This window comes from Schistocerca gregaria, unplaced genomic scaffold (assembly GCF_023897955.1).
Source record: "Schistocerca gregaria isolate iqSchGreg1 unplaced genomic scaffold, iqSchGreg1.2 ptg000180l, whole genome shotgun sequence".
Taxonomy (NCBI): domain Eukaryota; kingdom Metazoa; phylum Arthropoda; class Insecta; order Orthoptera; family Acrididae; genus Schistocerca; species Schistocerca gregaria.
The window spans coordinates 11,227,717-11,249,436 of NW_026061730.1; the positions used below are offsets into that span (position 1 = coordinate 11,227,717).

Genomic DNA, 21,720 nt, shown 5'->3' on the forward strand with positions numbered 1-21,720 from the left:
TCCATGAATTGATTGCTACGGCATCTGTTATCAGCAGTCACAACCAGCAACACCAGTAGCAGCCGACTGCACGCAAAGAATGGCAACGTGCAGTGGGATTTACGTGAAATCGGCGCAATTGTGGATGCTAATCGTTCGCTTGTATCTGCCTACACACCTCTGCCGGTTGGGAATTATTCCACTTGCATGGCAAGGTGCGCATGTAGGTGTGTTAAAAATTCTGGAGGCGCTGGGTATCGATCCCAGTACCTCTCGCACACTAAGCGAGCGCTCTACCATCTGAGCTACGCCCACCCCCCCGATAACTAGTAGTGCTACATACAGTCATATCAACGTCACAGACCCTTGTACTCCCATTATTCCGCAGACAAACACTACTCTCTATGTATCAGTGAGGGTGTCTTTCAGGTTTCGTGCATTCTGTATCGAATCGTAGTTGGCCACAATGAAAGTGGCACGCATAACGTCGAAAATAGAGTTCAGACACCGCTCTGAGTAAGACGAACGTGTTGTCCACCTCTAGACTTCAATGACGTTAAGCCGTGATACCTAAGACAGATCTGCACTCGATGACACCACGATAACAGCCGGTCCCCACACTTACATCTTGCTCTCCTTATGACAGTATACATCATATCAGTCTGTGACGCTGGTTTTGCAAGTTCTTGCGTGCGTTTATGTTCGCCCCGACCAACACTTACCATGCACTGACCACAAAACATGGAGGAGCCGGGGCTTGAACCTGAGACCGTCCACACGCTAAGCGAACGATCTGCCAGCAACACCAGTAGCAGCCGACAGCACACAAAGAATGGCAACGTGCAGTGGGATTTACGTGAAATCGGCGCAATTGTGGATGCTAATCGTTCGCTTGTATCTGCCTACACACCTCTGCCGGTTGGGAATTATTCCACTTGCATGGCAAGGTGCGCATGTAGGTGTGTTAAAAATTCTGGAGGCGCTGGGTATCGATCCCAGTACCTCTCGCACACTAAGCGAGCGCTCTACCATCTGAGCTACGCCCACCCACCCCGATAACTAGTAGTGCTACATACAGTCATATCAACGTCACAGACCCTTGCACTCCCATTATTCCGCAGACAAACACTACTCTCTATGTATCAGTGAGGGTGTCTTTCAGGTTTCGTGCATTGTGTATCGAATCGTAGTTGGCCACAATGAAAGTGGCACGCATAACGTCGAAAATAGAGTTCAGACACCGCACTGAGTAAGACGAACGTGTTGTCCACCTCTAGACTTCAATGACGTTAAGCCGTGATATTTAAGACAGATCTGCACTCGATAACACCACGATAACAGCCGGTCCCCACACTTACATATTGCTCTCCTTATGACAGTATACATCATATCAGTCTGTGACGCTGGTTTTGCAACTTCTTGCGTGCGTTTATGTTCGCCGCGACCAACACTTACCATGCACTGACCACAAAACATGGAGAAGCCGGGGCTTGAACCCGAGACCGTTCAGACGCTAAGCGAACGATCTGCCAACTGAGCTACAGCTACACACACGACCAAGCCTGGATGTTCTCCATTCTTTGCGACTCTGATGTGCACGGACACGATGGTTGGTTGGTTTGTAGCGGCGAAGGTACCAGAATACAAAGGCGCGGACACGTTCATATACACAAGAGTTCCAAGTAGTTCCGATGCTCTGGTATTACGAATGCAAATTCCGTCTGTTTTGAACGTCTTAAATTGAAAGGGCGGTCACAAATTGGTCCATTTCACTCCTTGTCCACAATCACACAGCACCTGAGGTAACAAGCACATCTCGAGCCCCATTGTGCTCTCCATTGTTCATGCCAACTCAGTGCCTCGCTCTTTGCTACTGTGTAAAACTCTTGTCGTCCAACTGCAAAACACTGGGACACAGCAAGTTTCCGCGTCCCCATTGCACTGATCGTACTACGAAACGCTCCCCAAACTTGGCAATCACCCATGCAGATGACTTTTCCGACTTTACACGACGCTCACGCAACGCTCACGCTAGTGACAGCCTTATTTATAGTTCGACGTCGCGCCAAAGCGAATGAGCACATTTCGCCTACTGCTTATGCCGCTCTTCTAGTGTGGCTGCTCTGTGTCTGCAGGCAGCGAGGGGCTGCAAGCTTCCTGTGTTCGCACCTATATCACCTGTGCTTCCTTGTCAGAGACAGACTATCGCAAAACATACATCTCACTCCATGAATTGATTGCTACGGCATCTGTTATCAGCAGTCACAACCAGCAACACCAGTAGCAGCCGACTACACGCAAAGAATGGCAACGTGCAGTGGGATTTACGTGAAATCGGCGCAATTGTGGATGCTAATCGTTCGCTTGTATCTGCCTACACACCTCTGCCGGTTGGGAATTATTCCACTTGCATGGCAAGGTGCGCATGTAGGTGTGTTAAAAATTCTGGAGGCGCTGGGTATCGATCCCAGTACCTCTCGCACACTAAGCGAGCGCTCTACCATCTGAGCTACGCCCACCCCCCCGATAACTAGTAGTGCTACATACAGTCATATCAACGTCACAGACCCTTGCACTCCCATTATTCCGCAGACAAACACTACTCTCTATGTATCAGTGAGGGTGTCTTTCAGGTTTCGTGCATTCTGTATCGAATCGTAGTTGGCCACAATGAAAGTGGCACGCATAACGTCGAAAATAGAGTTCAGACACCGCTCTGAGTAAGACGAACGTGTTGTCCACCTCTAGACTTCAATGACGTTAAGCCGTGATACCTAAGACAGATCTGCACTCGATAACACCACGATAACAGCCGGTCCCCACACTTACATCTTGCTCTCCTTATGACAGTATACATCATATCAGTCTGTGACGCTGGTTTTGCAACTTCTTGCGTGCGTTTATGTTCGCCGCGACCAACACTTACCATGCACTGACCACAAAACATGGAGGAGCCGGGGCTTGAACCCGAGACCGTTCACACGCTAAGCGAACGATCTGCCAACTGAGCTACAGCTACACACACGACCAAGCCTGGCTGTTCTCCATTCTTTGCGACTCTGATGTGCACGGACACGATGGTTGGTTGGTTTGTAGCGGCGAAGGTACCAGAATACAAAGGCGCGGACACGTTCATAAACACAAGAGTTCCAAGTAGTTCCGATGCTCTGGTATTACGAATGCAAATTCCGTCTGTTTTGAACGTCTTAAATTGAAAGGGCGGTCACAAATTGGTCCATTTCACTCCTTGTCCACAATCACACAGCACCTGAGGTAACAAGCACATCTCGAGCCCCATTGTGCTCTCCATTGTTCATGCCAACTCAGTGCCTCGCTCTTTGCTACTGTGTAAAACTCTTGTCGTCCAACTGCAAAACACTGGGACACAGCAAGTTTCCGCGTCCCCATTGCACTGATCGTACTACGAAACGCTCCCCAAACTTGGCAATCACCCATGCAGATGACTTTTCCGACTTTACACGACGCTCACGCAACGCTCACGCTAGTGACAGCCTTATTTATAGTTCGACGTCGCGCCAAAGCGAATGAGCACATTTCGCCTACTGCTTATGCCGCTCTTCTAGTGTGGCTGCTCTGTGTCTGCAGGCAGCGAGGGGCTGCAAGCTTCCTGTGTTCGCACCTATATCACCTGTGCTTCCTTGTCAGAGACAGACTATCGCAAAACATACATCTCACTCCATGAATTGATTGCTACGGCATCTGTTATCAGCAGTCACAACCAGCAACACCAGTAGCAGCCGACTACACGCAAAGAATGGCAACGTGCAGTGGGATTTACGTGAAATCGGCGCAATTGTGGATGCTAATCGTTCGCTTGTATCTGCCTACACACCTCTGCCGGTTGGGAATTATTCCACTTGCATGGCAAGGTGCGCATGTAGGTGTGTTAAAAATTCTGGAGGCGCTGGGTATCGATCCCAGTACCTCTCGCACACTAAGCGAGCGCTCTACCATCTGAGCTACGCCCACCCCCCCGATAACTAGTAGTGCTACATACAGTCATATCAACGTCACAGACCCTTGCACTCCCATTATTCCGCAGACAAACACTACTCTCTATGTATCAGTGAGGGTGTCTTTCAGGTTTCGTGCATTCTGTATCGAATCGTAGTTGGCCACAATGAAAGTGGCACGCATAACGTCGAAAATAGAGTTCAGACACCGCTCTGAGTAAGACGAACGTGTTGTCCACCTCTAGACTTCAATGACGTTAAGCCGTGATACCTAAGACAGATCTGCACTCGATAACACCACGATAACAGCCGGTCCCCACACTTACATCTTGCTCTCCTTATGACAGTATACATCATATCAGTCTGTGACGCTGGTTTTGCAACTTCTTGCGTGCGTTTATGTTCGCCGCGACCAACACTTACCATGCACTGACCACAAAACATGGAGGAGCCGGGGCTTGAACCCGAGACCGTTCACACGCTAAGCGAACGATCTGCCAACTGAGCTACAGCTACACACACGACCAAGCCTGGCTGTTCTCCATTCTTTGCGACTCTGATGTGCACGGACACGATGGTTGGTTGGTTTGTAGCGGCGAAGGTACCAGAATACAAAGGCGCGGACACGTTCATAAACACAAGAGTTCCAAGTAGTTCCGATGCTCTGGTATTACGAATGCAAATTCCGTCTGTTTTGAACGTCTTAAATTGAAAGGGCGGTCACAAATTGGTCCATTTCACTCCTTGTCCACAATCACACAGCACCTGAGGTAACAAGCACATCTCGAGCCCCATTGTGCTCTCCATTGTTCATGCCAACTCAGTGCCTCGCTCTTTGCTACTGTGTAAAACTCTTGTCGTCCAACTGCAAAACACTGGGACACAGCAAGTTTCCGCGTCCCCATTGCACTGATCGTACTACGAAACGCTCCCCAAACTTGGCAATCACCCATGCAGATGACTTTTCCGACTTTACACGACGCTCACGCAACGCTCACGCTAGTGACAGCCTTATTTATAGTTCGACGTCGCGCCAAAGCGAATGAGCACATTTCGCCTACTGCTTATGCCGCTCTTCTAGTGTGGCTGCTCTGTGTCTGCAGGCAGCGAGGGGCTGCAAGCTTCCTGTGTTCGCACCTATATCACCTGTGCTTCCTTGTCAGAGACAGACTATCGCAAAACATACATCTCACTCCATGAATTGATTGCTACGGCATCTGTTATCAGCAGTCACAACCAGCAACACCAGTAGCAGCCGACTACACGCAAAGAATGGCAACGTGCAGTGGGATTTACGTGAAATCGGCGCAATTGTGGATGCTAATCGTTCGCTTGTATCTGCCTACACACCTCTGCCGGTTGGGAATTATTCCACTTGCATGGCAAGGTGCGCATGTAGGTGTGTTAAAAATTCTGGAGGCGCTGGGTATCGATCCCAGTACCTCTCGCACACTAAGCGAGCGCTCTACCATCTGAGCTACGCCCACCCCCCCGATAACTAGTAGTGCTACATACAGTCATATCAACGTCACAGACCCTTGCACTCCCATTATTCCGCAGACAAACACTACTCTCTATGTATCAGTGAGGGTGTCTTTCAGGTTTCGTGCATTCTGTATCGAATCGTAGTTGGCCACAATGAAAGTGGCACGCATAACGTCGAAAATAGAGTTCAGACACCGCTCTGAGTAAGACGAACGTGTTGTCCACCTCTAGACTTCAATGACGTTAAGCCGTGATACCTAAGACAGATCTGCACTCGATAACACCACGATAACAGCCGGTCCCCACACTTACATCTTGCTCTCCTTATGACAGTATACATCATATCAGTCTGTGACGCTGGTTTTGCAACTTCTTGCGTGCGTTTATGTTCGCCGCGACCAACACTTACCATGCACTGACCACAAAACATGGAGGAGCCGGGGCTTGAACCCGAGACCGTTCACACGCTAAGCGAACGATCTGCCAACTGAGCTACAGCTACACACACGACCAAGCTTGGCTATTCTCCATTCTTTGCGACTCTGATGTGCACGGACACGATGGTTGGTTGGTTTGTAGCGGCGAAGGTACCAGAATACAAAGGCGCGGACACGTTCATATACACAAGAGTTCCAAGTAGTTCCGATGCTCTGGTATTACGAATGCAAATTCCGTCTGTTTTGAACGTCTTAAATTGAAAGGGCGGTCACAAATTGGTCCATTTCACTCCTTGTCCACAATCACACAGCACCTGAGGTAACAAGCACATCTCGAGCCCCATTGTGCTCTCCATTGTTCATGCCAACTCAGTGCCTCGCTCTTTGCTACTGTGTAAAACTCTTGTCGTCCAACTGCAAAACACTGGGACACAGCAAGTTTCCGCGTCCCCATTGCACTGATCGTACTACGAAACGCTCCCCAAACTTGGCAATCACCCATGCAGATGACTTTTCCGACTTTACACGACGCTCACGCAACGCTCACGCTAGTGACAGCCTTATTTATAGTTCGACGTCGCGCCAAAGCGAATGAGCACATTTCGCCTACTGCTTATGCCGCTCTTCTAGTGTGGCTGCTCTGTGTCTGCAGGCAGCGAGGGGCTGCAAGCTTCCTGTGTTCGCACCTATATCACCTGTGCTTCCTTGTCAGAGACAGACTATCGCAAAACATACATCTCACTCCATGAATTGATTGCTACGGCATCTGTTATCAGCAGTCACAACCAGCAACACCAGTAGCAGCCGACTACACGCAAAGAATGGCAACGTGCAGTGGGATTTACGTGAAATCGGCGCAATTGTGGATGCTAATCGTTCGCTTGTATCTGCCTACACACCTCTGCCGGTTGGGAATTATTCCACTTGCATGGCAAGGTGCGCATGTAGGTGTGTTAAAAATTCTGGAGGCGCTGGGTATCGATCCCAGTACCTCTCGCACACTAAGCGAGCGCTCTACCATCTGAGCTACGCCCACCCCCCCGATAACTAGTAGTGCTACATACAGTCATATCAACGTCACAGACCCTTGCACTCCCATTATTCCGCAGACAAACACTACTCTCTATGTATCAGTGAGGGTGTCTTTCAGGTTTCGTGCATTCTGTATCGAATCGTAGTTGGCCACAATGAAAGTGGCACGCATAACGTCGAAAATAGAGTTCAGACACCGCTCTGAGTAAGACGAACGTGTTGTCCACCTCTAGACTTCAATGACGTTAAGCCGTGATACCTAAGACAGATCTGCACTCGATAACACCACGATAACAGCCGGTCCCCAAACTTACATCTTGCTCTCCTTATGACAGTATACATCATATCAGTCTGTGACGCTGGTTTTGCAACTTCTTGCGTGCGTTTATGTTCGCCGCGACCAACACTTACCATGCACTGACCACAAAACATGGAGGAGCCGGGGCTTGAACCCGAGACCGTTCACACGCTAAGCGAACGATCTGCCAACTGAGCTACAGCTACACACACGACCAAGCCTGGCTATTCTCCATTCTTTGCGACTCTGATGTGCACGGACACGATGGTTGGTTGGTTTGTAGCGGCGAAGGTACCAGAATACAAAGGCGCGGACACGTTCATATACACAAGAGTTCCAAGTAGTTCCGATGCTCTGGTATTACGAATGCAAATTCCGTCTGTTTTGAACGTCTTAAATTGAAAGGGCGGTCACAAATTGGTCCATTTCACTCCTTGTCCACAATCACACAGCACCTGAGGTAACAAGCACATCTCGAGCCCCATTGTGCTCTCCATTGTTCATGCCAACTCAGTGCCTCGCTCTTTGCTACTGTGTAAAACTCTTGTCGTCCAACTGCAAAACACTGGGACACAGCAAGTTTCCGCGTCCCCATTGCACTGATCGTACTACGAAACGCTCCCCAAACTTGGCAATCACCCATGCAGATGACTTTTCCGACTTTACACGACGCTCACGCAACGCTCACGCTAGTGACAGCCTTATTTATAGTTCGACGTCGCGCCAAAGCGAATGAGCACATTTCGCCTACTGCTTATGCCGCTCTTCTAGTGTGGCTGCTCTGTGTCTGCAGGCAGCGAGGGGCTGCAAGCTTCCTGTGTTCGCACCTATATCACCTGTGCTTCCTTGTCAGAGACAGACTATCGCAAAACATACATCTCACTCCATGAATTGATTGCTACGGCATCTGTTATCAGCAGTCACAACCAGCAACACCAGTAGCAGCCGACTACACGCAAAGAATGGCAACGTGCAGTGGGATTTACGTGAAATCGGCGCAATTGTGGATGCTAATCGTTCGCTTGTATCTGCCTACACACCTCTGCCGGTTGGGAATTATTCCACTTGCATGGCAAGGTGCGCATGTAGGTGTGTTAAAAATTCTGGAGGCGCTGGGTATCGATCCCAGTACCTCTCGCACACTAAGCGAGCGCTCTACCATCTGAGCTACGCCCACCCCCCCGATAACTAGTAGTGCTACATACAGTCATATCAACGTCACAGACCCTTGCACTCCCATTATTCCGCAGACAAACACTACTCTCTATGTATCAGTGAGGGTGTCTTTCAGGTTTCGTGCATTCTGTATCGAATCGTAGTTGGCCACAATGAAAGTGGCACGCATAACGTCGAAAATAGAGTTCAGACACCGCTCTGAGTAAGACGAACGTGTTGTCCACCTCTAGACTTCAATGACGTTAAGCCGTGATACCTAAGACAGATCTGCACTCGATAACACCACGATAACAGCCGGTCCCCACACTTACATCTTGCTCTCCTTATGACAGTATACATCATATCAGTCTGTGACGCTGGTTTTGCAACTTCTTGCGTGCGTTTATGTTCGCCGCGACCAACACTTACCATGCACTGACCACAAAACATGGAGGAGCCGGGGCTTGAACCCGAGACCGTTCACACGCTAAGCGAACGATCTGCCAACTGAGCTACAGCTACACACACGACCAAGCCTGGCTGTTCTCCATTCTTTGCGACTCTGATGTGCACGGACACGATGGTTGGTTGGTTTGTAGCGGCGAAGGTACCAGAATACAAAGGCGCGGACACGTTCATAAACACAAGAGTTCCAAGTAGTTCCGATGCTCTGGTATTACGAATGCAAATTCCGTCTGTTTTGAACGTCTTAAATTGAAAGGGCGGTCACAAATTGGTCCATTTCACTCCTTGTCCACAATCACACAGCACCTGAGGTAACAAGCACATCTCGAGCCCCATTGTGCTCTCCATTGTTCATGCCAACTCAGTGCCTCGCTCTTTGCTACTGTGTAAAACTCTTGTCGTCCAACTGCAAAACACTGGGACACAGCAAGTTTCCGCGTCCCCATTGCACTGATCGTACTACGAAACGCTCCCCAAACTTGGCAATCACCCATGCAGATGACTTTTCCGACTTTACACGACGCTCACGCAACGCTCACGCTAGTGACAGCCTTATTTATAGTTCGACGTCGCGCCAAAGCGAATGAGCACATTTCGCCTACTGCTTATGCCGCTCTTCTAGTGTGGCTGCTCTGTGTCTGCAGGCAGCGAGGGGCTGCAAGCTTCCTGTGTTCGCACCTATATCACCTGTGCTTCCTTGTCAGAGACAGACTATCGCAAAACATACATCTCACTCCATGAATTGATTGCTACGGCATCTGTTATCAGCAGTCACAACCAGCAACACCAGTAGCAGCCGACTACACGCAAAGAATGGCAACGTGCAGTGGGATTTACGTGAAATCGGCGCAATTGTGGATGCTAATCGTTCGCTTGTATCTGCCTACACACCTCTGCCGGTTGGGAATTATTCCACTTGCATGGCAAGGTGCGCATGTAGGTGTGTTAAAAATTCTGGAGGCGCTGGGTATCGATCCCAGTACCTCTCGCACACTAAGCGAGCGCTCTACCATCTGAGCTACGCCCACCCCCCCGATAACTAGTAGTGCTACATACAGTCATATCAACGTCACAGACCCTTGCACTCCCATTATTCCGCAGACAAACACTACTCTCTATGTATCAGTGAGGGTGTCTTTCAGGTTTCGTGCATTCTGTATCGAATCGTAGTTGGCCACAATGAAAGTGGCACGCATAACGTCGAAAATAGAGTTCAGACACCGCTCTGAGTAAGACGAACGTGTTGTCCACCTCTAGACTTCAATGACGTTAAGCCGTGATACCTAAGACAGATCTGCACTCGATAACACCACGATAACAGCCGGTCCCCAAACTTACATCTTGCTCTCCTTATGACAGTATACATCATATCAGTCTGTGACGCTGGTTTTGCAACTTCTTGCGTGCGTTTATGTTCGCCGCGACCAACACTTACCATGCACTGACCACAAAACATGGAGGAGCCGGGGCTTGAACCCGAGACCGTTCACACGCTAAGCGAACGATCTGCCAACTGAGCTACAGCTACACACACGACCAAGCCTGGCTATTCTCCATTCTTTGCGACTCTGATGTGCACGGACACGATGGTTGGTTGGTTTGTAGCGGCGAAGGTACCAGAATACAAAGGCGCGGACACGTTCATATACACAAGAGTTCCAAGTAGTTCCGATGCTCTGGTATTACGAATGCAAATTCCGTCTGTTTTGAACGTCTTAAATTGAAAGGGCGGTCACAAATTGGTCCATTTCACTCCTTGTCCACAATCACACAGCACCTGAGGTAACAAGCACATCTCGAGCCCCATTGTGCTCTCCATTGTTCATGCCAACTCAGTGCCTCGCTCTTTGCTACTGTGTAAAACTCTTGTCGTCCAACTGCAAAACACTGGGACACAGCAAGTTTCCGCGTCCCCATTGCACTGATCGTACTACGAAACGCTCCCCAAACTTGGCAATCACCCATGCAGATGACTTTTCCGACTTTACACGACGCTCACGCAACGCTCACGCTAGTGACAGCCTTATTTATAGTTCGACGTCGCGCCAAAGCGAATGAGCACATTTCGCCTACTGCTTATGCCGCTCTTCTAGTGTGGCTGCTCTGTGTCTGCAGGCAGCGAGGGGCTGCAAGCTTCCTGTGTTCGCACCTATATCACCTGTGCTTCCTTGTCAGAGACAGACTATCGCAAAACATACATCTCACTCCATGAATTGATTGCTACGGCATCTGTTATCAGCAGTCACAACCAGCAACACCAGTAGCAGCCGACTACACGCAAAGAATGGCAACGTGCAGTGGGATTTACGTGAAATCGGCGCAATTGTGGATGCTAATCGTTCGCTTGTATCTGCCTACACACCTCTGCCGGTTGGGAATTATTCCACTTGCATGGCAAGGTGCGCATGTAGGTGTGTTAAAAATTCTGGAGGCGCTGGGTATCGATCCCAGTACCTCTCGCACACTAAGCGAGCGCTCTACCATCTGAGCTACGCCCACCCCCCCGATAACTAGTAGTGCTACATACAGTCATATCAACGTCACAGACCCTTGCACTCCCATTATTCCGCAGACAAACACTACTCTCTATGTATCAGTGAGGGTGTCTTTCAGGTTTCGTGCATTCTGTATCGAATCGTAGTTGGCCACAATGAAAGTGGCACGCATAACGTCGAAAATAGAGTTCAGACACCGCTCTGAGTAAGACGAACGTGTTGTCCACCTCTAGACTTCAATGACGTTAAGCCGTGATACCTAAGACAGATCTGCACTCGATAACACCACGATAACAGCCGGTCCCCACACTTACATCTTGCTCTCCTTATGACAGTATACATCATATCAGTCTGTGACGCTGGTTTTGCAACTTCTTGCGTGCGTTTATGTTCGCCGCGACCAACACTTACCATGCACTGACCACAAAACATGGAGGAGCCGGGGCTTGAACCCGAGACCGTTCACACGCTAAGCGAACGATCTGCCAACTGAGCTACAGCTACACACACGACCAAGCCTGGCTGTTCTCCATTCTTTGCGACTCTGATGTGCACGGACACGATGGTTGGTTGGTTTGTAGCGGCGAAGGTACCAGAATACAAAGGCGCGGACACGTTCATAAACACAAGAGTTCCAAGTAGTTCCGATGCTCTGGTATTACGAATGCAAATTCCGTCTGTTTTGAACGTCTTAAATTGAAAGGGCGGTCACAAATTGGTCCATTTCACTCCTTGTCCACAATCACACAGCACCTGAGGTAACAAGCACATCTCGAGCCCCATTGTGCTCTCCATTGTTCATGCCAACTCAGTGCCTCGCTCTTTGCTACTGTGTAAAACTCTTGTCGTCCAACTGCAAAACACTGGGACACAGCAAGTTTCCGCGTCCCCATTGCACTGATCGTACTACGAAACGCTCCCCAAACTTGGCAATCACCCATGCAGATGACTTTTCCGACTTTACACGACGCTCACGCAACGCTCACGCTAGTGACAGCCTTATTTATAGTTCGACGTCGCGCCAAAGCGAATGAGCACATTTCGCCTACTGCTTATGCCGCTCTTCTAGTGTGGCTGCTCTGTGTCTGCAGGCAGCGAGGGGCTGCAAGCTTCCTGTGTTCGCACCTATATCACCTGTGCTTCCTTGTCAGAGACAGACTATCGCAAAACATACATCTCACTCCATGAATTGATTGCTACGGCATCTGTTATCAGCAGTCACAACCAGCAACACCAGTAGCAGCCGACTACACGCAAAGAATGGCAACGTGCAGTGGGATTTACGTGAAATCGGCGCAATTGTGGATGCTAATCGTTCGCTTGTATCTGCCTACACACCTCTGCCGGTTGGGAATTATTCCACTTGCATGGCAAGGTGCGCATGTAGGTGTGTTAAAAATTCTGGAGGCGCTGGGTATCGATCCCAGTACCTCTCGCACACTAAGCGAGCGCTCTACCATCTGAGCTACGCCCACCCCCCCGATAACTAGTAGTGCTACATACAGTCATATCAACGTCACAGACCCTTGCACTCCCATTATTCCGCAGACAAACACTACTCTCTATGTATCAGTGAGGGTGTCTTTCAGGTTTCGTGCATTCTGTATCGAATCGTAGTTGGCCACAATGAAAGTGGCACGCATAACGTCGAAAATAGAGTTCAGACACCGCTCTGAGTAAGACGAACGTGTTGTCCACCTCTAGACTTCAATGACGTTAAGCCGTGATACCTAAGACAGATCTGCACTCGATAACACCACGATAACAGCCGGTCCCCACACTTACATCTTGCTCTCCTTATGACAGTATACATCATATCAGTCTGTGACGCTGGTTTTGCAACTTCTTGCGTGCGTTTATGTTCGCCGCGACCAACACTTACCATGCACTGACCACAAAACATGGAGGAGCCGGGGCTTGAACCCGAGACCGTTCACACGCTAAGCGAACGATCTGCCAACTGAGCTACAGCTACACACACGACCAAGCTTGGCTATTCTCCATTCTTTGCGACTCTGATGTGCACGGACACGATGGTTGGTTGGTTTGTAGCGGCGAAGGTACCAGAATACAAAGGCGCGGACACGTTCATATACACAAGAGTTCCAAGTAGTTCCGATGCTCTGGTATTACGAATGCAAATTCCGTCTGTTTTGAACGTCTTAAATTGAAAGGGCGGTCACAAATTGGTCCATTTCACTCCTTGTCCACAATCACACAGCACCTGAGGTAACAAGCACATCTCGAGCCCCATTGTGCTCTCCATTGTTCATGCCAACTCAGTGCCTCGCTCTTTGCTACTGTGTAAAACTCTTGTCGTCCAACTGCAAAACACTGGGACACAGCAAGTTTCCGCGTCCCCATTGCACTGATCGTACTACGAAACGCTCCCCAAACTTGGCAATCACCCATGCAGATGACTTTTCCGACTTTACACGACGCTCACGCAACGCTCACGCTAGTGACAGCCTTATTTATAGTTCGACGTCGCGCCAAAGCGAATGAGCACATTTCGCCTACTGCTTATGCCGCTCTTCTAGTGTGGCTGCTCTGTGTCTGCAGGCAGCGAGGGGCTGCAAGCTTCCTGTGTTCGCACCTATATCACCTGTGCTTCCTTGTCAGAGACAGACTATCGCAAAACATACATCTCACTCCATGAATTGATTGCTACGGCATCTGTTATCAGCAGTCACAACCAGCAACACCAGTAGCAGCCGACTACACGCAAAGAATGGCAACGTGCAGTGGGATTTACGTGAAATCGGCGCAATTGTGGATGCTAATCGTTCGCTTGTATCTGCCTACACACCTCTGCCGGTTGGGAATTATTCCACTTGCATGGCAAGGTGCGCATGTAGGTGTGTTAAAAGTTCTGGAGGCGCTGGGTATCGATCCCAGTACCTCTCGCACACTAAGCGAGCGCTCTACCATCTGAGCTACGCCCACCCCCCCGATAACTAGTAGTGCTACATACAGTCATATCAACGTCACAGACCCTTGCACTCCCATTATTCCGCAGACAAACACTACTCTCTATGTATCAGTGAGGGTGTCTTTCAGGTTTCGTGCATTCTGTATCGAATCGTAGTTGGCCACAATGAAAGTGGCACGCATAACGTCGAAAATAGAGTTCAGACACCGCTCTGAGTAAGACGAACGTGTTGTCCACCTCTAGACTTCAATGACGTTAAGCCGTGATACCTAAGACAGATCTGCACTCGATAACACCACGATAACAGCCGGTCCCCACACTTACATCTTGCTCTCCTTATGACAGTATACATCATATCAGTCTGTGACGCTGGTTTTGCAACTTCTTGCGTGCGTTTATGTTCGCCGCGACCAACACTTACCATGCACTGACCACAAAACATGGAGGAGCCGGGGCTTGAACCCGAGACCGTTCACACGCTAAGCGAACGATCTGCCAACTGAGCTACAGCTACACACACGACCAAGCCTGGCTATTCTCCATTCTTTGCGACTCTGATGTGCACGGACACGATGGTTGGTTGGTTTGTAGCGGCGAAGGTACCAGAATACAAAGGCGCGGACACGTTCATATACACAAGAGTTCCAAGTAGTTCCGATGCTCTGGTATTACGAATGCAAATTCCGTCTGTTTTGAACGTCTTAAATTGAAAGGGCGGTCACAAATTGGTCCATTTCACTCCTTGTCCACAATCACACAGCACCTGAGGTAACAAGCACATCTCGAGCCCCATTGTGCTCTCCATTGTTCATGCCAACTCAGTGCCTCGCTCTTTGCTACACACACGCGAGACAGATCTCTTGTCGTCCAACTGCAAAACACTGGGACACAGCAAGTTTCCGCGTCCCCATTGCACTGATCGTACTACGAAACGCTCCCCAAACTTGGCAATCACCCATGCAGATGACTTTTCCGACTTTACACGACGCTCACGCAACGCTCACGCTAGTGACAGCCTTATTTATAGTTCGACGTCGCGCCAAAGCGAATGAGCACATTTCGCCTACTGCTTATGCCGCTCTTCTAGTGTGGCTGCTCTGTGTCTGCAGGCAGCGAGGGGCTGCAAGCTTCCTGTGTTCGCACCTATATCACCTGTGCTTCCTTGTCAGAGACAGACTATCGCAAAACATACATCTCACTCCATGAATTGATTGCTACGGCATCTGTTATCAGCAGTCACAACCAGCAACACCAGTAGCAGCCGACTACACGCAAAGAATGGCAACGTGCAGTGGGATTTACGTGAAATCGGCGCAATTGTGGATGCTAATCGTTCGCTTGTATCTGCCTACACACCTCTGCCGGTTGGGAATTATTCCACTTGCATGGCAAGGTGCGCATGTAGGTGTGTTAAAAATTCTGGAGGCGCTGGGTATCGATCCCAGTACCTCTCGCACACTAAGCGAGCGCTCTACCATCTGAGCTACGCCCACCCCCCCGATAACTAGTAGTGCTACATACAGTCATATCAACGTCACAGACCCTTGCACTCCCATTATTCCGCAGACAAACACTACTCTCTATGTATCAGTGAGGGTGTCTTTCAGGTTTCGTGCATTCTGTATCGAATCGTAGTTGGCCACAATGAAAGTGGCACGCATAACGTCGAAAATAGAGTTCAGACACCGCTCTGAGTAAGACGAACGTGTTGTCCACCTCTAGACTTCAATGACGTTAAGCCGTGATACCTAAGACAGATCTGCACTCGATAACACCACGATAACAGCCGGTCCCCACACTTACATCTTGCTCTCCTTATGACAGTATACATCATATCAGTCTGTGACGCTGGTTTTGCAACTTCTTGCGTGCGTTTATGTTCGCCGCGACCAACACTTACCATGCACTGACCACAAAACATGGAGGAGCCGGGGCTTGAACCCGAGACCGTTCACACGCTAAGCGAACGATCTGCCAACTGAGCTACAGCTACACACACGACCAAGCCTGGCTATTCTCCATTCTTTGCGACTCTGATGTGCACGGACACGATGGTTGGTTGGTTTGTAGCGGCGAAGGTACCAGAATACAAAGGCGCGGACACGTTCATATACACAAGAGTTCCAAGTAGTTCCGATGCTCTGGTATTACGAATGCAAATTCCGTCTGTTTTGAACGTCTTAAATTGAAAGGGCGGTCACAAATTGGTCCATTTCACTCCTTGTCCACAATCACACAGCACCTGAGGTAACAAGCACATCTCGAGCCCCATTGTGCTCTCCATTGTTCATGCCAACTCAGTGCCTCGCTCTTTGCTACTGTGTAAAACTCTTGTCGTCCAACTGCAAAACACTGGGACACAGCAAGTTTCCGCGTCCCCATTGCACTGATCGTACTACGAAACGCTCCCCAAACTTGGCAATCACCCATGCAGATGACTTTTTCCGACTTTACACGACGCTCACGCAACGCTCACGCTAGTGACAGCCTTATTTATAGTTCGACGTCGCGCCAAAGCGAATGAGCACATTTCGCCTACTGCTTATGCCGCTCTTCTAGTGTGGCTGCTCTGTGTCTGCAGGCAGCGAGGGGCTGCAAGCTTCCTGTGTTCGCACCTATATCACCTGTGCTTCCTTGTCAGAGACAGACTATCGCAAAACATACATCTCACTCCATGAATTGATTGCTACGGCATCTGTTATCAGCAGTCACAACCAGCAACACCAGTAGCAGCCGACTACACGCAAAGAATGGCAACGTGCAGTGGGATTTACGTGAAATCGGCGCAATTGTGGATGCTAATCGTTCGCTTGTATCTGCCTACACACCTCTGCCGGTTGGGAATTATTCCACTTGCATGGCAAGGTGCGCATGTAGGTGTGTTTAAAAATTCTGGAGGCGCTGGGTATCGATCCCAGTACCTCTCGCACACTAAGCGAGCGCTCTACCATCTGAGCTACGCCCACCCCCCCGATAACTAGTAGTGCTACATACAGTCATATCAACGTCACAGACCCTTGCACTCCCATTATTCCGCAGACAAACACTACTCTCTATGTATCAGTGAGGGTGTCTTTCAGGTTTCGTGCATTCTGTATCGAATCGTAGTTGGCCACAATGAAAGTGGCACGCATAACGTCGAAAATAGAGTTCAGACACCGCTCTGAGTAAGACGAACGTGTTGTCCACCTCTAGACTTCAATGACGTTAAGCCGTGATACCTAAGACAGATCTGCACTCGATAACACCACGATAACAGCCGGTCCCCACACTTACATCTTGCTCTCCTTATGACAGTATACATCATATCAGTCTGTGACGCTGGTTTTGCAACTTCTTGCGTGCGTTTATGTTCGCCGCGACCAACACTTACCATGCACTGACCACAAAACATGGAGGAGCCGGGGCTTGAACCCAAGACCGTTCACACGCTAAGCGAACGATCTGCCAACTGAGCTACAGCTACACACACGACCAAGCTTGGCTATTCTCCATTCTTTGCGACTCTGATGTGCACGGACACGATGGTTGGTTGGTTTGTAGCGGCGAAGGTACCAGAATACAAAGGCGCGGACACGTTCATATACACAAGAGTTCCAAGTAGTTCCGATGCTCTGGTATTACGAATGCAAATTCCGTCTGTTTTGAACGTCTTAAATTGAAAGGGCGGTCACAAATTGGTCCATTTCACTCCTTGTCCACAATCACACAGCACCTGAGGTAACAAGCACATCTCGAGCCCCATTGTGCTCTCCATTGTTCATGCCAACTCAGTGCCTCGCTCTTTGCTACTGTGTAAAACTCTTGTCGTCCAACTGCAAAACACTGGGACACAGCAAGTTTCCGCGTCCCCATTGCACTGATCGTACTACGAAACGCTCCCCAAACTTGGCAATCACCCATGCAGATGACTTTTCCGACTTTACACGACGCTCACGCAACGCTCACGCTAGTGACAGCCTTATTTATAGTTCGACGTCGCGCCAAAGCGAATGAGCACATTTCGCCTACTGCTTATGCCGCTCTTCTAGTGTGGCTGCTCTGTGTCTGCAGGCAGCGAGGGGCTGCAAGCTTCCTGTGTTCGCACCTATATCACCTGTGCTTCCTTGTCAGAGACAGACTATCGCAAAACATACATCTCACTCCATGAATTGATTGCTACGGCATCTGTTATCAGCAGTCACAACCAGCAACACCAGTAGCAGCCGACTACACGCAAAGAATGGCAACGTGCAGTGGGATTTACGTGAAATCGGCGCAATTGTGGATGCTAATCGTTCGCTTGTATCTGCCTACACACCTCTGCCGGTTGGGAATTATTCCACTTGCATGGCAAGGTGCGCATGTAGGTGTGTTAAAAATTCTGGAGGCGCTGGGTATCGATCCCAGTACCTCTCGCACACTAAGCGAGCGCTCTACCATCTGAGCTACGCCCACCCCCCCCGATAACTAGTAGTGCTACATACAGTCATATCAACGTCACAGACCCTTGCACTCCCATTATTCCGCAGACAAACACTACTCTCTATGTATCAGTGAGGGTGTCTTTCAGGTTTCGTGCATTCTGTATCGAATCGTAGTTGGCCACAATGAAAGTGGCACGCATAACGTCGAAAATAGAGTTCAGACACCGCTCTGAGTAAGACGAACGTGTTGTCCACCTCTAGACTTCAATGACGTTAAGCCGTGATACCTAAGACAGATCTGCACTCGATAACACCACGATAACAGCCGGTCCCCACACTTACATCTTGCTCTCCTTATGACAGTATACATCATATCAGTCTGTGACGCTGGTTTTGCAACTTCTTGCGTGCGTTTATGTTCGCCGCGACCAACACTTACCATGCACTGACCACAAAACATGGAGGAGCCGGGGCTTGAACCCGAGACCGTTCACACGCTAAGCGAACGATCTGCCAACTGAGCTACAGCTACACACACGACCAAGCCTGGCTGTTCTCCATTCTTTGCGACTCTGATGTGCACGGACACGATGGTTGGTTGGTTTGTAGCGGCGAAGGTACCAGAATACAAAGGCGCGGACACGTTCATAAACACAAGAGTTCCAAGTAGTTCCGATGCTCTGGTATTACGAATGCAAATTCCGTCTGTTTTGAACGTCTTAAATTGAAAGGGCGGTCACAAATTGGTCCATTTCACTCCTTGTCCACAATCACACAGCACCTGAGGTAACAAGCACATCTCGAGCCCCATTGTGCTCTCCATTGTTCATGCCAACTCAGTGCCTCGCTCTTTGCTACTGTGTAAAACTCTTGTCGTCCAACTGCAAAACACTGGGACACAGCAAGTTTCCGCGTCCCCATTGCACTGATCGTACTACGAAACGCTCCCCAAACTTGGCAATCACCCATGCAGATGACTTTTCCGACTTTACACGACGCTCACGCAACGCTCACGCTAGTGACAGCCTTATTTATAGTTCGACGTCGCGCCAAAGCGAATGAGCACATTTCGCCTACTGCTTATGCCGCTCTTCTAGTGTGGCTGCTCTGTGTCTGCAGGCAGCGAGGGGCTGCAAGCTTCCTGTGTTCGCACCTATATCACCTGTGCTTCCTTGTCAGAGACAGACTATCGCAAAACATACATCTCACTCCATGAATTGATTGCTACGGCATCTGTTATCAGCAGTCACAACCAGCAACACCAGTAGCAGCCGACTACACGCAAAGAATGGCAACGTGCAGTGGGATTTACGTGAAATCGGCGCAATTGTGGATGCTAATCGTTCGCTTGTATCTGCCTACACACCTCTGCCGGTTGGGAATTATTCCACTTGCATGGCAAGGTGCGCATGTAGGTGTGTTAAAAATTCTGGAGGCGCTGGGTATCGATCCCAGTACCTCTCGCACACTAAGCGAGCGCTCTACCATCTGAGCTACGCCCACCCCCCCGATAACTAGTAGTGCTACATACAGTCATATCAACGTCACAGACCCTTGCACTCCCATTATTCCGCAGACAAACACTACTCTCTATGTATCAGTGAAGGTGTCTTTCAGGTTTCGTGCATTCTGTATCGAATCGTAGTTGGCCACAATGAAAGTGGCACGCATAACGTCGAAAATAGAGTTCAGACACCGCTCTGAGTAAGACGAACGTGTTGTCCACCTCTAGACTTCAATGACGTTAAGCCGTGATACCTAAGACAGATCTGCACTCGATAACACCACGATAACAGCCGGTCCCCACACTTACATCTTGCTCTCCTTATGACAGTATACATCATATCAGTCTGTGACGCTGGTTTTGCAACTTCTTGCGTGCGTTTATGTTCGCCGCGACCAACACTTACCATGCACTGACCACAAAACATGGAGGAGCCGGGGCTTGAACCCGAGACCGTTCACACGCTAAGCGAACGATCTGCCAACTGAGCTACAGCTACACACACCACCAAGCTTGGCTATTCTCCATTCTTTGCGACTCTGATGTGCACGGACACGATGGTTGGTTGGTTTGTAGCGGCGAAGGTACCAGAATACAAAGGCGCGGACACGTTCATATACACAAGAGTTCCAAGTAGTTCCGATGCTCTGGTATTACGAATGCAAATTCCGTCTGTTTTGAACGTCTTAAATTGAAAGGGCGGTCACAAATTGGTCCATTTCACTCCTTGTCCACAATCACACAGCACCTGAGGTAACAAGCACATCTCGAGCCCCATTGTGCTCTCCATTGTTCATGCCAACTCAGTGCCTCGCTCTTTGCTACTGTGTAAAACTCTTGTCGTCCAACTGCAAAACACTGGGACACAGCAAGTTTCCGCGTCCCCATTGCACTGATCGTACTACGAAACGCTCCCCAAACTTGGCAATCACCCATGCAGATGACTTTTCCGACTTTACACGACGCTCACGCAACGCTCACGCTAGTGACAGCCTTATTTATAGTTCGACGTCGCGCCAAAGCGAATGAGCACATTTCGCCTACTGCTTATGCCGCTCTTCTAGTGTGGCTGCTCTGTGTCTGCAGGCAGCGAGGGGCTGCAAGCTTCCTGTGTTCGCACCTATATCACCTGTGCTTCCTTGTCAGAGACAGACTATCGCAAAACATACATCTCACTCCATGAATTGATTGCTACGGCATCTGTTATCAGCAGTCACAACCAGCAACACCAGTAGCAGCCGACTACACGCAAAGAATGGCAACGTGCAGTGGGATTTACGTGAAATCGGCGCAATTGTGGATGCTAATCGTTCGCTTGTATCTGCCTACACACCTCTGCCGGTTGGGAATTATTCCACTTGCATGGCAAGGTGCGCATGTAGGTGTGTTAAAAATTCTGGAGGCGCTGGGTATCGATCCCAGTACCTCTCGCACACTAAGCGAGCGCTCTACCATCTGAGCTACGCCCACCCCCCCGATAACTAGTAGTGCTACATACAGTCATATCAACGTCACAGACCCTTGCACTCCCATTATTCCGCAGACAAACACTACTCTC

General features: G+C 49.5%; 16 non-coding genes across 16 annotated transcripts; all 16 read right to left on the bottom strand.

The window, feature by feature from the left end:
- Nucleotides 1-221: 221 nt before the first annotated feature.
- Nucleotides 222-295, bottom strand: Trnat-agu (transfer RNA threonine (anticodon AGU)). Its single transcript has one exon. It is a non-coding gene; the product is annotated as a tRNA-Thr (tRNA).
- Nucleotides 296-953: 658 nt separating this feature from the next.
- On the bottom strand, nt 954-1,027 carry Trnat-agu (transfer RNA threonine (anticodon AGU)). Its single transcript has one exon. It is a non-coding gene; the product is annotated as a tRNA-Thr (tRNA).
- Nucleotides 1,028-2,425: 1,398 nt separating this feature from the next.
- Trnat-agu (transfer RNA threonine (anticodon AGU)) lies at nt 2,426-2,499 on the bottom strand. The gene has a single exon. It is a non-coding gene; the product is annotated as a tRNA-Thr (tRNA).
- Nucleotides 2,500-3,896: 1,397 nt separating this feature from the next.
- On the bottom strand, nt 3,897-3,970 carry Trnat-agu (transfer RNA threonine (anticodon AGU)). Its single transcript has one exon. It is a non-coding gene; the product is annotated as a tRNA-Thr (tRNA).
- A 1,397-nt stretch (nt 3,971-5,367) lies between these two features.
- On the bottom strand, nt 5,368-5,441 carry Trnat-agu (transfer RNA threonine (anticodon AGU)). Its single transcript has one exon. It is a non-coding gene; the product is annotated as a tRNA-Thr (tRNA).
- A 1,397-nt stretch (nt 5,442-6,838) lies between these two features.
- Trnat-agu (transfer RNA threonine (anticodon AGU)) lies at nt 6,839-6,912 on the bottom strand. Its single transcript has one exon. It is a non-coding gene; the product is annotated as a tRNA-Thr (tRNA).
- Nucleotides 6,913-8,309: 1,397 nt separating this feature from the next.
- On the bottom strand, nt 8,310-8,383 carry Trnat-agu (transfer RNA threonine (anticodon AGU)). The gene has a single exon. It is a non-coding gene; the product is annotated as a tRNA-Thr (tRNA).
- A 1,397-nt stretch (nt 8,384-9,780) lies between these two features.
- Trnat-agu (transfer RNA threonine (anticodon AGU)) lies at nt 9,781-9,854 on the bottom strand. Its single transcript has one exon. It is a non-coding gene; the product is annotated as a tRNA-Thr (tRNA).
- A 1,397-nt stretch (nt 9,855-11,251) lies between these two features.
- Nucleotides 11,252-11,325, bottom strand: Trnat-agu (transfer RNA threonine (anticodon AGU)). The gene has a single exon. It is a non-coding gene; the product is annotated as a tRNA-Thr (tRNA).
- Nucleotides 11,326-12,722: 1,397 nt separating this feature from the next.
- On the bottom strand, nt 12,723-12,796 carry Trnat-agu (transfer RNA threonine (anticodon AGU)). The gene has a single exon. It is a non-coding gene; the product is annotated as a tRNA-Thr (tRNA).
- Nucleotides 12,797-14,193: 1,397 nt separating this feature from the next.
- Nucleotides 14,194-14,267, bottom strand: Trnat-agu (transfer RNA threonine (anticodon AGU)). The gene has a single exon. It is a non-coding gene; the product is annotated as a tRNA-Thr (tRNA).
- A 1,405-nt stretch (nt 14,268-15,672) lies between these two features.
- On the bottom strand, nt 15,673-15,746 carry Trnat-agu (transfer RNA threonine (anticodon AGU)). Its single transcript has one exon. It is a non-coding gene; the product is annotated as a tRNA-Thr (tRNA).
- A 1,399-nt stretch (nt 15,747-17,145) lies between these two features.
- Nucleotides 17,146-17,219, bottom strand: Trnat-agu (transfer RNA threonine (anticodon AGU)). Its single transcript has one exon. It is a non-coding gene; the product is annotated as a tRNA-Thr (tRNA).
- Nucleotides 17,220-18,616: 1,397 nt separating this feature from the next.
- Trnat-agu (transfer RNA threonine (anticodon AGU)) lies at nt 18,617-18,690 on the bottom strand. The gene has a single exon. It is a non-coding gene; the product is annotated as a tRNA-Thr (tRNA).
- Nucleotides 18,691-20,088: 1,398 nt separating this feature from the next.
- Trnat-agu (transfer RNA threonine (anticodon AGU)) lies at nt 20,089-20,162 on the bottom strand. Its single transcript has one exon. It is a non-coding gene; the product is annotated as a tRNA-Thr (tRNA).
- A 1,397-nt stretch (nt 20,163-21,559) lies between these two features.
- On the bottom strand, nt 21,560-21,633 carry Trnat-agu (transfer RNA threonine (anticodon AGU)). The gene has a single exon. It is a non-coding gene; the product is annotated as a tRNA-Thr (tRNA).
- Nucleotides 21,634-21,720: the final 87 nt, after the last annotated feature.